The sequence below is a fragment of the Copadichromis virginalis genome, linkage group LG2 (genome assembly GCF_057382275.1).
Source record: "Copadichromis virginalis isolate Kocher_CV1m ecotype Utaka linkage group LG2, C_Virginalis_male_GT1.1, whole genome shotgun sequence".
NCBI lineage: Eukaryota > Metazoa > Chordata > Actinopteri > Cichliformes > Cichlidae > Copadichromis > Copadichromis virginalis.
The window spans coordinates 12,297,633-12,312,249 of NC_140619.1; positions in this window are offsets into that span (position 1 = coordinate 12,297,633).

Consider the following 14,617-nt stretch of genomic DNA (forward strand, 5'->3'; position numbering starts at 1 on the left):
TTGTTGCCATGCCGCATCCTGTTACACGGAAGCTTCCCTGTGCAGATAATCTGCTTTAAAAGAATCCATTTAAACACAATAACTATTTTTTACCATCAAATTAACCGTGGCACTTTCCTGACTGATTTTCCTCACTGTGAGTGTACCTAGCAGCTCTGCCTCTAATACGGCTCAGCCCTGACTGAATGCAGAGTTGTAATTAGCCTATTAACAGTTAACGGGCAGGTTTTTTCCAGCAAAGGCCACATAGTAAAAACATTTAGACTGTAACTGCTGGAACAGACTGAAATAATCAGCTCTGGTTTACACAGATAATTGCCTGTTACACAATAAGAAGGACAGCGTTTGTGACATTGTTTGTGACACTTTGACACATCGAGGCGCGGATGAGCCGACAACCCACGCCGAAGACGAGGCTGTGGAGATCAGGTCCCTGCTGCAGGGATCCAGGTTACCAGCAACAAATTAGGTAATGAATGAAGCTCCGAACTCTGGGCTTAACGAGACCTCGAGCATGTTCCGACAGCCTGCTGACGGGTCGGCGGGTAATGCGTGGGGCTTGGCGATAACAAGGGCGTGCCGTGTTTGTGACAATACGATTTGTGGTGTAACCTCCTAAACCCGGACTTCTCGTTTAAATACCTCCATCATAATAAACATACAAGGATATCAAGTACAAACATATAGTTTCTCATTCAAAAAAAAATGTGCTCAAACCACACAGATGCTCACACAAATACTGCATATATCACAGATTGTTAAATGTTTCCTGAAACTTCAGCCTCACATATTTTAACCTTTTGAAACCTCTGTGTCTTCACTGCAACATATAAATAAAGAATTGCATAAGATGGAAACAAAGTTTGACCTCACAGCAGAAGGTTGCAAAACTTTTACTCCTGGTGGATCCAGCAAGGCCGGGGAGGGCGAACCTGAGTTTTTAACTTTTTGATGTAGTGTCAAGTATATTCACAAAGTTTGCAGCATGGTGGGAAAAAAAAGAAACATTCCATTATGAAATATGTGCAACTTGTTTCTTAACTCAGTGATTATATGTTTGTACTGTACAGTCACACAGCAGTGAGAGGTCTGTGCACAGGCTTGTGTGTGTACTTTACTTTCTTCCTGTTTTGACAGCTCGCTCAGATGAAGGGAGGCCTGCATGCTACAGCATACTGGGCTAATGACACTCCGGGTACTCTCCTCTGTGTCAGATTAAGGTATGTTGTAATCATTTGAGTTACTTATTAGAACAAAGTAGGCGTCTTCTTTGGCCGCGAAGGAGATTTAACGTGTTTGCACATGTGCAGTGTTTAGTACATTTATATCACAGGTTTGTTGTCCTCCTCGTTGGGGTTCATTTGTGCAGGTGTGAACGCAGTAATGGCACTTAGGTGCGGATCAAAACAACCGTTTGGAGGAGGTGGACTTGGTACCGTTCCAGATGAACTCTAGAGTGATTCATTTATGGTGTGGACGTGATACGATACGAACCACGTTTGAGATTAAAACAAAAATGTCCTATAGCAACTTTGTAGCGTTTTACTTACTTTCAGAGTTTTAAATGATATGGCTTCCAGTCATTCAAGCAAACTCCTCAACATGTATAACCCCAAAAGAGCACTGAGGTCGTCTAGCCAGATGCTCTTAGTACAGTTGAGGTCTCGATTGAAGCGTAGAGGAGATTGGGCCTTTGCAGTTGTAGTGCCTAGACTCTGGACTAATTTGCCATTTTTCATGTTGGCTTTTGATTCAAGTTCAGTTTGAATACAATCAGGTTTGTTTTATGTTTGTTTTGTTTTATTTTTATGTTGAATATATTGTCATTACCTCATTATTGGCTTATTTTTGTCCTATTTTTCTGTTTTTCTGTTGTTTTTTTCTTGTTCATAAATAATTTGGTCAACTTTGTTGCTTTTAAATGAGCTATAGAAATAAAATTGATATTGATACATTTGTATTCTCAGTGCGGGGTGGTACTATAGATGTACAAAGGCCTGTACGAGTTAGCAGCTATCCATGAAATGATTGTAAATTCTCCATTTTCTCACACAGAACCTTCTTGCTGTATTTGCTTTTGTCGCTCCCACGCCAGACACATCTGACCAATGAGCGGACTGAACTTTCTAATGTGATTTGTAGTGACGCATTTTGGTTCGCTTTGAGTTCCCTTTGTATTTTTCTCTGTGTGAAAAGAAACCAAACGGCAGGAAAACGCTGCAAGTTTACAAACTCCTCAACTCGTTTGGACCAGAGGACTAAAGGTGTGAAAACTGCTGACCAATTAAAACATTTTGAAAATGAATGTGATCTTAATCAAAGGAGCTTGCAAAGAAAAGCGTCTGGACTTCTTTAAGTTGCTTGAAGACGTTTCACCTCTCATCCGAGAAGCTTCTTCAGTTCTAAGGTCAAATGGTGGAGAGGGGGTCCTTTTGTCAGGGAGTACTTTTGTCCCTCTGTGGGGGTCACTCCCACTAGGTTTATATCTGGGACTCTCCACCATTTGACCTTAGAACTGAAGAAGCTTCTCGGATGAGAGGTGAAACGACTTCAAGCAACTTAAAGAAGTCCAGACGCTTTTCTTTGCAAGCTCCTTTGACTACGATGACCTGGATGACTGAGAACCTTCACAGACACAATGTGATCTTAAAGGAACAATTGTTTGTTTGTTAAGAGATTTACACACTGAGTTGTGAAAAATATTCTAACATATTCTAATATTGTTGTAGAAAACTCTGCTCCAAAAACAAATTTTGTGTCAGGTTTCAGTTAACGGACTCAGGCGCAGACCGGGACTCCTTACAGGATTTACAGATTTATTTCACACAACGACACCAGGTGATGCTATTTACAAAGTGCTGGAGGGAGGGGAGGGGGGTCCAGGGTTCCGGGGTATGTGAGGGAAAAGACGGGGATCTGACGTCCTCCAAAGGCTCTCTCTCTTCACTCCCTACACTGGGGAAACACCAACCACACACTCGTCCACGGGATGACAGGCAGGCAGGGAAAGGTCCGGGATAGATCTGTACACAGAGATAATAGTTAGAGGCGAACAGACGGAACGAACTCACAGATCCTTATTTGCAATCTACTGAGCGACTGACGCTGATAACTCAACGATCCAGCGACGAGTGACACAGTGCTGCTGTCTTAAATCGGCCTTGTGATTATCCCGATCGGCAGCAGGTGCGTGGGCCAGGGGCGGGAGCCCGTAATGAGCATCGCCCCGGCAGGAGAGAGAGCAAGAGAGAGAGAGAGAGAGAGAGAAAGAGAGAAAACATGTTGCCTAATACAGAATCAGCTGGTGAGGCACAGGGACCATGACAGTACCCCCCCCTCAACGGGAGCCCCCCGGCGACCCACCAGGCTTATCCGGATGCAGACGATGGAACGCCCGCAGCATGCGCCGGTCCAGGATGGCCGCCCGAGGGACCCAGGACCGCTCCTCCAAGCCATAGCCCTCCCAATCCACCAGGTACTGGAAGCCACGCCCCCGCCGCCGAGAATCCATGATACGGGTGATCGAGTAAGCCGGCAGACCGTCCACGAGCCGGGGGGGGGGAGGGGGCCTGGAAGGCGGGCACAGAGGACTGGACCGGAGAGGTTTAACCTGAGACACATGGAAAACATCGTGTATCCTCATGTTGCGAGGCAGCTTGAGCTTAACGGACACAGGGTTAACCAAAGCCGAGATCTCGAACGGGCCGATATAGGCAGGAGAGAGCTTCCTGGATTCCGCCCGGATGGGAACGAAGCGTGTGGAAAGCCATACCTTCTGCCCAACAGTATAGGCGGGAGCGGAGGACCGGCGGCGGTCAGCGAAGCGTTTGTTGCGGTCCTTGGTGCGTAACAACGCAGCCCGGGTGGCCTTCCACACCCGACGACACCTACGCAGATGCGCCCGGACGGATGGCACAGAGTGTTCGCCTTCGATGGAGGGAAAAAGAGGTGGCTGGAACCCCAGAGAAGCCTCGAAAGGGGACCGGCCCGTGGCGGAGGAGGTCATGCTGTTGTGGGCGTACTCGATCCAGGGCAGTTCCTCGCTCCAGACGGCCTGGTTGGAAGAGACGACGCAGCGCAGGGCCGCCTCCAACTCCTGGTTCGCCCGTTCGGACTGGCCATTGCTCTGCGGATGATAACCAGAGGAGAGACTGACCTTAGATCCCAATGAGGTGCAGAACTCCCTCCACACACGGGACGTGAATTGAGGACCCCGGTCAGACACGATGTCATCTGGAATGCCGTGCAGGCGAAAGACATGGGTGGTGAGCAGGCGAGCAGTCTCCAATGCTGTAGGCAGCTTGGGCAGAGCAACAAAGTGAGCCGCCTTAGAAAAGCGGTCAACGATCGTGAGTATGGCCGTATTACCTGCAGATGGCGGGAGGCCGGTCACAAAATCCAGAGAAATATGGGACCATGGTCTGGTAGGCGTGGGTAAGGGATGAAGCGGACCCGAGGGTGGCTGGTTTGGGGTCTTGTTTCGAGCGCAGGTTGCACACGCGGAGACGTATTCCTTGGCGTCCCGGCTCAGGGTGGGCCACCAAAAGTAGCGCTGCAGGAAAGCAATTGTGCGGTGTATTCCTGGGTGACAGGAGAAACGGGCTGTGTGTGCCCACTGTAACACCTGAGACCTGACAGGTTGGGGAACGAACAGGCGCCCCGCAGGACCGCCTCCTGGATCCGGTTCGGCTCTCTGAGCCTCGCGAATGGCCGACTCGATCTCCCAGGAGACAGCCCCCACCACACAGGTGGCCGGGAGGATGGGAGCAGGGTCCGCCGGGTCTTCGGAGGTGGAGAACTGTCGAGACAGGGCGTCCGGCTTGACGTTGCGGGATCCTGGCCTGTAAGTGATTGAAAAGTGGAACCGCGTAAAAAACAGAGCCCACCTTGCTTGTCTGGCGTTAAGCCTCTTTGCGGTTTGCAGATATGCCAGATTCCTATGGTCTGTCCAAACGATGAACGGTTGGGCAGTGCCCTCCAGCCAGTGCCTCCATTCCTCCAAGGCGAGCTTGATGGCAAGAAGTTCCCGATCGCCAATGTCGTAGTTGCGTTCTGCGGGGGTGAGACGACGGGAGAAAAAGGCACACGGGTGGAGCTTACCATCCCTCTGTTGTGAGAGGACCGCTCCTACTCCCGTGTCGGATGCGTCCACCTCCACCACAAACTGCAGGGTCAGGTCGGGCTGGACCAGAATGGGTGCTGAGGCGAATCGCTCTTTCAGCTCCAGGAAGGCTGATTGGGCAGCATCGTTCCACTGAAAAGGAACCTTGGGAGAGGTCAATTGCGTTAAAGGCAGAGCTACCTTGCTATAGTCCCGGATGAACCTCCTATAGAAGTTGGCGAAGCCGAGGAACCGCTGCAACTGCCGTCGGTTGGGGGGTTCAGGCCACTCCACCACGGCTTCCACCTTAGCTGGGTCAGGACGTAGGTCTCCCTGCTCGATGACGTAGCCTAAGAAGGCAACTGTGGACACGTGGAAGACACATTTCTCACCTTTTACGAACAACCGATTTTCCAGCAGGCGTTGCAGGACCTGTCTGACGTGGGTCTCATGCTCTGACAGTGATTTGGAGAAGATCAGGATGTCGTCGAGGTAGACGAAGACGAACCTGTCAATGAAATCCCTCAAGACATCATTAACGAGTGCTTGAAAAACTGCAGGGGCATTAGAGAGGCCGAATGGCATAACCAAGTATTCAAAGTGTCCAAGGTGAGTATTGAAGGCGGTCTTCCACTCGTCGCCCTCTCGGATCCGAACTAAGTGATATGCGCTCCTCAAGTCCAATTTGCTGAAAACTGTCGCCCCCTGGAGCAGCTCAAAAGCGGAGGTCAGAAGTGGGAGTGGATATTTGTTTTTGATGGTTATGTTATTTAATCCACGGTAGTCGATGCACGGGCGGAGAGACTTGTCTTTCTTCTCGACGAAGAAAAACCCTGCTGCTACGGGCGATGAGGATGCGCGGATCAAGCCGGCGGCGAGGGACTCTGAGATGTACGACTCCATAACCTCTCGCTCCGGTAGAGAGATGCTGTAGAGACGGCTAGTAGGCAATGGCGCGCCAGGGAGTAAGTCGATAGCGCAATCGTACGGTCGGTGAGGAGGCAACGACTGGGCCCGGTCCTTGCGAAACACTTCGGCGAGATCATGATAAACAGGGGGTACTCCGGACAAATCGGAGGGCGCGGTCGACTTGGCGAGGGAGGCTGGTGTGTGAGGCGGTGAGGCGGATTTAAGGCAGGTCATATGGCATTCCTCTCCCCACCCCGTAATGCGTCCCGTAAGCCAATTAATGCACGGGTTGTGTTGACGAAGCCAGGGGTGCCCGAGAACGAGCGGCGTCCGAGTGGCCTTAAACACAAAAAAACATATTTCCTCAGTATGGTTGCCAGACAGAGTGAGAATAACGGGCTCAGTGACGTGAGTAATGTCAGGTAGGCGCTGGCCGGACAAAGCAGTGACACGCAAAGTGTGGGGAAGAGGTTCCTGCCCTAGCTGAAGGCGGTCTGCTAGCTCAGAGTCGATAAAATTCTGTTCCGCCCCTGAATCTATCAAAACGGAGAGAACATGACCTTTGGTGTTGACCGTGAGCTGGGCAGACAGCATTAACCGTGGAGGAGATTTGTCTTGGCTGAGACCGCCCACCAGCACTCCTACCGTCACTGGTGGGCGCGACCTTTTGCTCGAGATGGGCAAGAGGCGACCACATGTCCCTTGTGGCCGCAATAGAGGCACTCACCGGCAGAGATACGGCGCTGGCGTTCCGCGGCGGAGAGATGCGAGCCTCCAATCTGCATGGGTTGCTCTCCTCCGTCTGCGCTCTCTGCCTGCCGGGAAGAGCTGGGCTCCGAGGTGGAGCCAGCCCTCCACTGCCCCGTGGCCTCCTGGGAATTGTAGTGCCGTGGCAGACGACGAGCTCGCAGCCGGTCATCCACCTTAATACATAAAGCCATTAACTCGGTAAGAGAGTCGGGGAGATCTCGCATAATGAGTTCATCTTTCACCTCCTCACGAACATTATTGAGCAGTGCACTCCGTAAGGCCTCCGGGCCCCAGCCTGTCTCTTCAGCCAAAATCCAAAAATCAATAGAATAGTCAGACATGCTCCGCTTCCCTTGTTTGTAGTTCAGCAGACGAAGCGCGGCGACTTCAGCGCCTGAGCCCTTATTGAACACAGTCTGGAATTTAGACAGGAAATCAGCATAGGCAATCCCAGGATCCGAGCTAAGCACGACCTGAGCCCACTTTAAAGCCCGGTCCCGCAGCAACTGGACAAAAAAGGTTATTTTGGCACCGTCGTTGTTATGGAAGCGCCGCTGCTCACGGAACACAAGAGTACATTGAGCCAGAAAACCAGCACACTTGTCCGACTCACCCGTAAAAGGTTCCGGCGTGGGCAGGGGTCCGTCCGAGGGTGGCAGAGGTGCCGGAGGTGTGCTCGCAGCGGCAGGCGCAGGCTCCTGGGGGGCGGGAGCCGCCGGCCGGGGATCACTCTCCAGAGGTGTTAAGCGAGCGACCGCCTGCGTAAGCGCCGCCATTTCGTGGTGGAGCCGCTCGAGCATTTGCTCGTGTCGAGCCAGAGCAGCTCCCTGAGCGATGAGTGCCTGAGCGACAGGGTCCTGAGCGGCTGGGTCCCGACCTGCTGAGTCCATGATGGCTGGATCGTTCTGTCAGGTTTCAGTTAACGGACTCAGGCGCAGACCGGGACTCCTTACAGGATTTACAGATTTATTTCACACAACGACACCAGGTGATGCTATTTACAAAGTGCTGGAGGGAGGGGAGGGGGGTCCAGGGTTCCGGGGTATGTGAGGGAAAAGACGGGGATCTGACGTCCTCCAAAGGCTCTCTCTCTTCACTCCCTACACTGGGGAAACACCAACCACACACTCGTCCACGGGATGACAGGCAGGCAGGGAAAGGTCCGGGATAGATCTGTACACAGAGATAATAGTTAGAGGCGAACAGACGGAACGAACTCACAGATCCTTATTTGCAATCTACTGAGCGACTGACGCTGATAACTCAACGATCCAGCGACGAGTGACACAGTGCTGCTGTCTTAAATCGGCCTTGTGATTATCCCGATCGGCAGCAGGTGCGTGGGCCAGGGGCGGGAGCCCGTAATGAGCATCGCCCCGGCAGGAGAGAGAGCAAGAGAGAGAGAGAGAGAGAGAGAGAGAGAGAGAGAGAGAGAGAGAGAGAGAGAGAGAGAGAGAGAGAGAGAGAGAGAGAGAGAGAGAGAGAGAGAGAAAACATGTTGCCTAATACAGAATCAGCTGGTGAGGCACAGGGACCATGACATTTTGTGGTTAAATCCACAAAATGCTTTCTTACATATTTCCGGATGTCAGTGTGGCAGTTTCAGTTCTGGTTGGCAGAGTTGGGATCACATCTGAGGAGGCAGAGGAATCACTCCAGAGCAGAGTCTAGCCGTGTGAGGTAGTATTATTATATAATTTTTCCATATCATTGTGTATTCAGTTTGGGTGCACAATTTGAGCTCTGAGCGCACTTGTTACCAAGTGCAGTGGTTTGACTGGTCAAATCCATTTACTTATAAAAAAATAAAATTTGGTTTGAAAAATAATCACAAATCTGTTCAGTGAAATACACAAAAGATTTTATGCAATTTTTCGTTTCTGACGTGTAAAGGCCTTCAGATGGCTGCCCCTCCCTGAGCCTGGTTCTGCCACAAGTGTCTTCCTGCCAAAATTGAGTTTTTCTTCCCCACTGTCACCAAGTGCTTACCTCTGCATCATTGCAGATCTTATCATTGGTCTTTACCTTACACATTATATTTTATAAATACATATAAAGCACTACGTTAATAAAACTGAACTACATTGAGTTGTTGTAATGACACAGGTATCTGTCCTGTGTCTATTGCTCATGCACATTCTCAAAATCCATGTGTGAGCTGAGCATCTGGCAAAAGGTGGCCTCCTGCACAATGATGCTGCACTATTGTATGTTGTACAGCTCCTGAGAGCCACCTACACACTGCATAACCGAGTATCAGTATAATGACCAAGCTGACTTGGATGCGACAAAGCTGCCAGCGTCAGATAAAAATGGCGGTTAAGCATCTTTGCTTTGTGCCACAACTTGATTTACCGAAGGGTAAAATCAATACAACTTGACATTACACGTAGTGTCATGGATCATGGTGGCAGGTGAAGTAACTTGCCATGCTAGTCCTCTAGGATTTCCACTCAGATATGATTTTGCTATTGAACATGTTGGCAAGGAACATAAATTCAATCAGCAACTGTAACTTAACTGCACAAACCTGGTGATATTTATAGCATCAGCTGATAAATGTGTAATCTGATACCAAATCAGCTCCCAGAGTTTGGACGAATCAGCCGACCTTATGTGACAGTATTTTGATATGTAAGAGAGCTTGGAATTCCTGCCTTGTTACTTGGCACACGGTTGTATTCTGTTTAGTGCAATTCAGTAGTATGGAGTAAGAAAAGATTTACGACAAAGTTTAAAAACCAGCTGATCACCATGTGTAAGATGTAGAGCTGAGAGCTGAAACAGCAGTGAACACAGACTGTATACTGCTCTGTTCCAACTGCTTCCCTCTCACTTGTGCCAGCTTTTTTGAAAACTAATCCAGTCTCAGCAGAGACAGATGAACAAATTTAATCTGGTATCCTGCTCCCTGTTACCCTTGGCACTGTGGATCGGGGTCACAGCGGAGGGGTGCGTGTGTGTGCGTCGCTGTAAAGGCAAACAGCACGGAAGACGACTGATGATGCTCTAAGGTGAGTGTGAGAGTAAGGAGGACTCAGGTGGTGGGCTGATGCATGATGGGAGTGACGGCAGCTCAGGTGGGACTTAATTCAGTGTCAAATGAGACGGAGCGATGGGGGAGGGGTGATATAAAGTCCTGCATCAGTACTGCAGCTGAGCCCCTCTGATACCTCTGCACATAGATCACACTGACAGGTCAGACTGAGTCTCTGTACAGCTACCAGAGAAACAAAGACATCACAACAGAGGAAAAGACTAATAGTGTAGAAGTAGTGCATAGAAATACACAGGTTTACTACACACTACCGATACACAAAGTAACAAAAGATGATGCTCATTACTGTATTTAACTAAAGACTTTAGGATTTTTCTCCCCACCGTGTAGGAAAGACAGCAGCTGCTCGCTGATGACTTCCAACAAGGCTGCTGGAGGCAGGAGGGGTTACATCAGCTGAAAGGTTTCTATTCCTGAAACTGTGTCAAAGTGACGTCGCCTCGCAAAACAAACAGCACATTAAAAACAAGCAACATTTCACATAATCCCTAATCCACTCCTTTTATTTATTTCTGCATGCGTTTGCGTGTTCTTCTGCTTCTGAGGGACAATTTTAGTCCTATAGAGTGAAAACTGTCAGCTAGTCATTATTTCTTCAAGGCTTCTTTAAGTTGACAGAGGACTGTATGGTCCATTCAAGAACGGAAATAAAAATAAGTAATTTAAAAGGACAATATGTACAAATGCCGAAATTCAATTCCATACCAGGATTTATCCAAAGTCTTTACTGTGATTGAAGGATTAAGAGAATAAGGATTTCTTTTATTGCTTTAATGGTTTCGTGTCTGTTTTTGTGTTTCTGGTTGCTCATTAAAATGTATCTAAGCTTCATGTCATGATTAAAATACAAAGTGTAGCTGGTCCACTCTATTTGTTTGCCTTTAGCGCTGCTAAATGATTGTGGAGGTTCTTGTTGGTTTCTGAAATTCCCCAGAGTTGAATCAGGGGTCATGAGGGCTTAGCGAGCCCTCTGGATCATCAGCAAAAATGGACCACTCTGCTATTTTCTTTTATTTATCATAGCTTTGGGTGGTTATTTTACATAAATCTGGTTCATAAAGTAAAATAAAAACCATCCACTACGGAAGCATCAACATTTATTTTCAAAAGGCCAAAACCAAAAGTTCACCATGTTCTTCTGTCCGTGATTCACACGGCCTATTGTCTGAGGTTATTTTGTAGTTACGATTACTTTTTGCTGCTTTTTGGAGATGTTTTAGTTCCAGTTTGTCATGAACTAGCTGTGTGGAGGCAGATGAGGACCCAAACGCAAAACTCACGGAGACAGGAACTGAACTCAAAATCATTGCTTTATTGCAGGCCTTACAACGAAACAGAACTAAACTGGGAATGCTAACAGAAGACCGAGGGAACACAGAAAGGCACACAGGTTCGGGGAGGAGACATTGACGACGCGACACTGAACTGAGGGAGACATGCACATAGATACACAGAGGGTTAACGAGGGAAGTGGGAGCACACGGGGACCACAGCTGACACAGATAATTTTCTTTTCAGTTTAGTTAGTGTTTATGTTCACCCTTTGTTTTGTACCTGCTCCTAAGCCACAATAAACTGGCTTGCCTTTTGTTAAGATTTAGTTTTCTCGCCTCTGTTTGAGTCTACGCAGAGCACCTACTGCTGGGGCAGTCAATAAAAATAAGTGCTGTTCTTGTATGTTTGAGTAGCCATTAAGTAATGTCTGAAGATTCTTGAAATAAGATAAGATAAGACTTTATTGATCCCACGACGTTACCTCAGCTGAGGTACAGATATCAGACGGAAAAATACAAAAAATACAAATAAAGTACAAACAAATAAAAAATAAGTAAGATACTATATACAGCGGTAGCATACATGAGGGTTCTTGACTCTTATATATTCTGATATTGATGTTCAGAAATAACTTGTAAAGACTTTTCACATTTCATCAGAATCCCTTTAAAAAACCTCTAAAAACCTTAAAAGTTTGTGACCATACAAAAAGTTAATGTTGAAAGGTAAGTACTCAACAGTTAAGTAGAAATTTGTCTGAAACTTGCTGCTGAGCACTGAAAAGGAGCTCCAAGGTGAAGCTCATATTTTAGCATTCAAACATCTGAACACAGTCAACCTATAGCAGCAGGCGCCTTTGCACATTGTCTGGGCTCACCTCGAAGCTCTCACACTATCCTTTAAGTTGAAAGCAATCACTTCAAGTAGTTCAACATCTGATCCTCCTGAATCCTCCTGTGCAGGTGTTCTGGACATGAGCAGGAGTCGAGCAGTGCAGAAGTGCAGAAGATGGACAATTTCTTAAGTGACTAATCTTTACTCTGATCACATAAATATATTTCATGGTTACATCCTCTTTATTTACTTAGTTTAAAATTATCTGTACTGCCTAACATCCAAAGGTAAAAAAAATATTTTGGAAGCAGCCTTTCCTCCCAGCAGCTTGCAGCTTTATTACAGTGAACAGTTGCCTTTTCATGCAGCAGGCCAGGAATTTGATTCAAGGACACGGCTTTTCAAGGTAACCGAAAACATCACTTTTTAGCTTTCAGAGAGAGATGTCTTTCTCATGAAGGAACAGAAAGCAACACAACGGTGAGATTTATGTCTGCACTTTCTGAGCCCACAGTATCAGAGGGCCTTTCACTTCCACATCATAAGAAAGACCCTTAGACCAAGTCTCACCCTGACCCCCACACCAGGAGAAAGACAGATTTTCTTATTCTGATGAAGGAACACTTCAGGGCCTTTCAGGTTTTCTGTTCGTATGAGTGCCAGTTTTCATTTGTTGTACTCTGACACTTATGTCAGGGACTCTTTGGCTACGTTCACACTGCAGGCGAAAGCGCATCAAATCCAATTTTTTTGACCCTATGCGACCCATATCCGATCATGGTATGACAGTGTGAACGGCACAAATCCAATATTTTCAAATCCGATCTGGGTCACTTTCGTATGTGGTACTGGATCCGATACATATCCGATGTTTTAGAAAGCGACTGCTGTTTGAACGGTCATGTTGCATTAAATCCGTCTTTTACGTCACTGACACAAGACAGACGCCAATTATCAGCGCCCGAGAAGACATCGCGAACGCTTCCTGGCCACCCGTGTAGATGTCAGTGAAACTGTTGGGAAGACAACGTTGGAGAAACGTGAACATTTTATTTGTACTGTATAATCTGCAGATTCTGACAGAAATCTGCAGCTATCCTTTGAAGCACCGCTCCTCTAAAACAGCAATAAGGATCATTATTAGGTTATTTACTTTATTATGTAAATAACAAAATAACTTAAAGCAAAAATTGGGAAACGTAAAGTCCGAAGTCTTTATATCAAGGGCCATCAGTCAAACAATACTGTTTGCTCTGGGTCTAAACAGAGCGCGTTGTGTGTGACATCTTCTTTTGCGCATGCGGGCCGCTTTGAGCGTTCACACTAGAGCGCGTTTGCTGTCGCATTTTATTTGTAGTGTGAACAAGCAGACAAAAAAATCTGATTTGATCAAAAAATCGGAATTGAGCATTAAGACCTGCAGTGTGAACGTAGCCTTAGAGACACAAATGCTTCCTGTTTAACATCTGCATTTTTCTCTCTCATCACACAGACGGTACACTTAAGGCCTTTACACCGAGCGCTTTGTGAAAACAAATCCAGACTTTTTGGATGTGAACTTGTGTAACATTGTCTTTTGTCTAATAATGAATAAATAATAAAAAGAAAAAATTCCATCTATCCATCCTCTTCTGCTTATCCTATCAGGGTCACGGGGGGCTGGAGCCTAACCCAGAGCTGTCATAGGTCGAGAGGCGGGGTGCACCCTGGTCACCACTCTGTCGCAGAGAAATAGTCAACCCTTCTCACTCACATTCACACCTATGGGCAATAATCTTTTCAGAAATCCCTTTGTGTGTTTGCACACACCTCCCCAGTGCCACCGATATTTTGTAGATGGGCGCTCTTCTGGCAGCCTAGATCTCATCCCAGCTTTTTATGTGTCCTGGTAGAACTTTGCAGAAGTTCATAAGAATTTGGTAAATGACATGTAAATCATGTTGTGCTTGAAGTAATCTGACAGAGTTGAAAATGGTGTAAATTTCACTGGTATTTGGGATGATTCCACTCTCCTCATGGGCAGGAATTACTGGGATGTCCTCAGGTGATCATCTAGGTATTTTCTGGTAAGGAGAAAGGAGAAAGGAAAGGAGATGTTTTACTTCACGCTTCTGCTTCAGTGCCGACCTCTGCCTGCCTCACCACCCCAACATTACACGGCCATGCTCCACCAACATTTGAAACATGACCGCCACCGGCTGAGACAACCTGCTGCTGCTTGCCTCATCCTAGCAGTTCCAGCTCTCTAGGAAGCTGCACAACACCGACTGGTGACACGACAGTGAAAGGTCCAACTAAAACCAACCAGCCTGCCACAGTGAAGCATTGGGCAAACAAACATAACCATCTTTGGATCGATGATGTTGGCAGACTGAACTAATTCTAATTGAATCTTAGAGAAGATCCCTTTGTACTTGTTCATTTTCATCATTTTCATCCACAGGCTGGTATTGTAAATTCTGACCCTGTTCTCCGGAGAGCCTTTATAAAGTCCTGATGTGGTTTGCATTGCTTTCACCTACAGGATGGAGACCTCTGAATCAGTAAAAATAAATATGGCACAACTGTGTAGTAATCACTGTGCTGCTGTAGCTTTTATGGGTGCTCATAATATTCTGACTGTCTGATTAACCTTATATTCACTCCTCCCAGCTGCTTGGTTCCTTTCCAGTCTCACAAGGTTTTGTGAA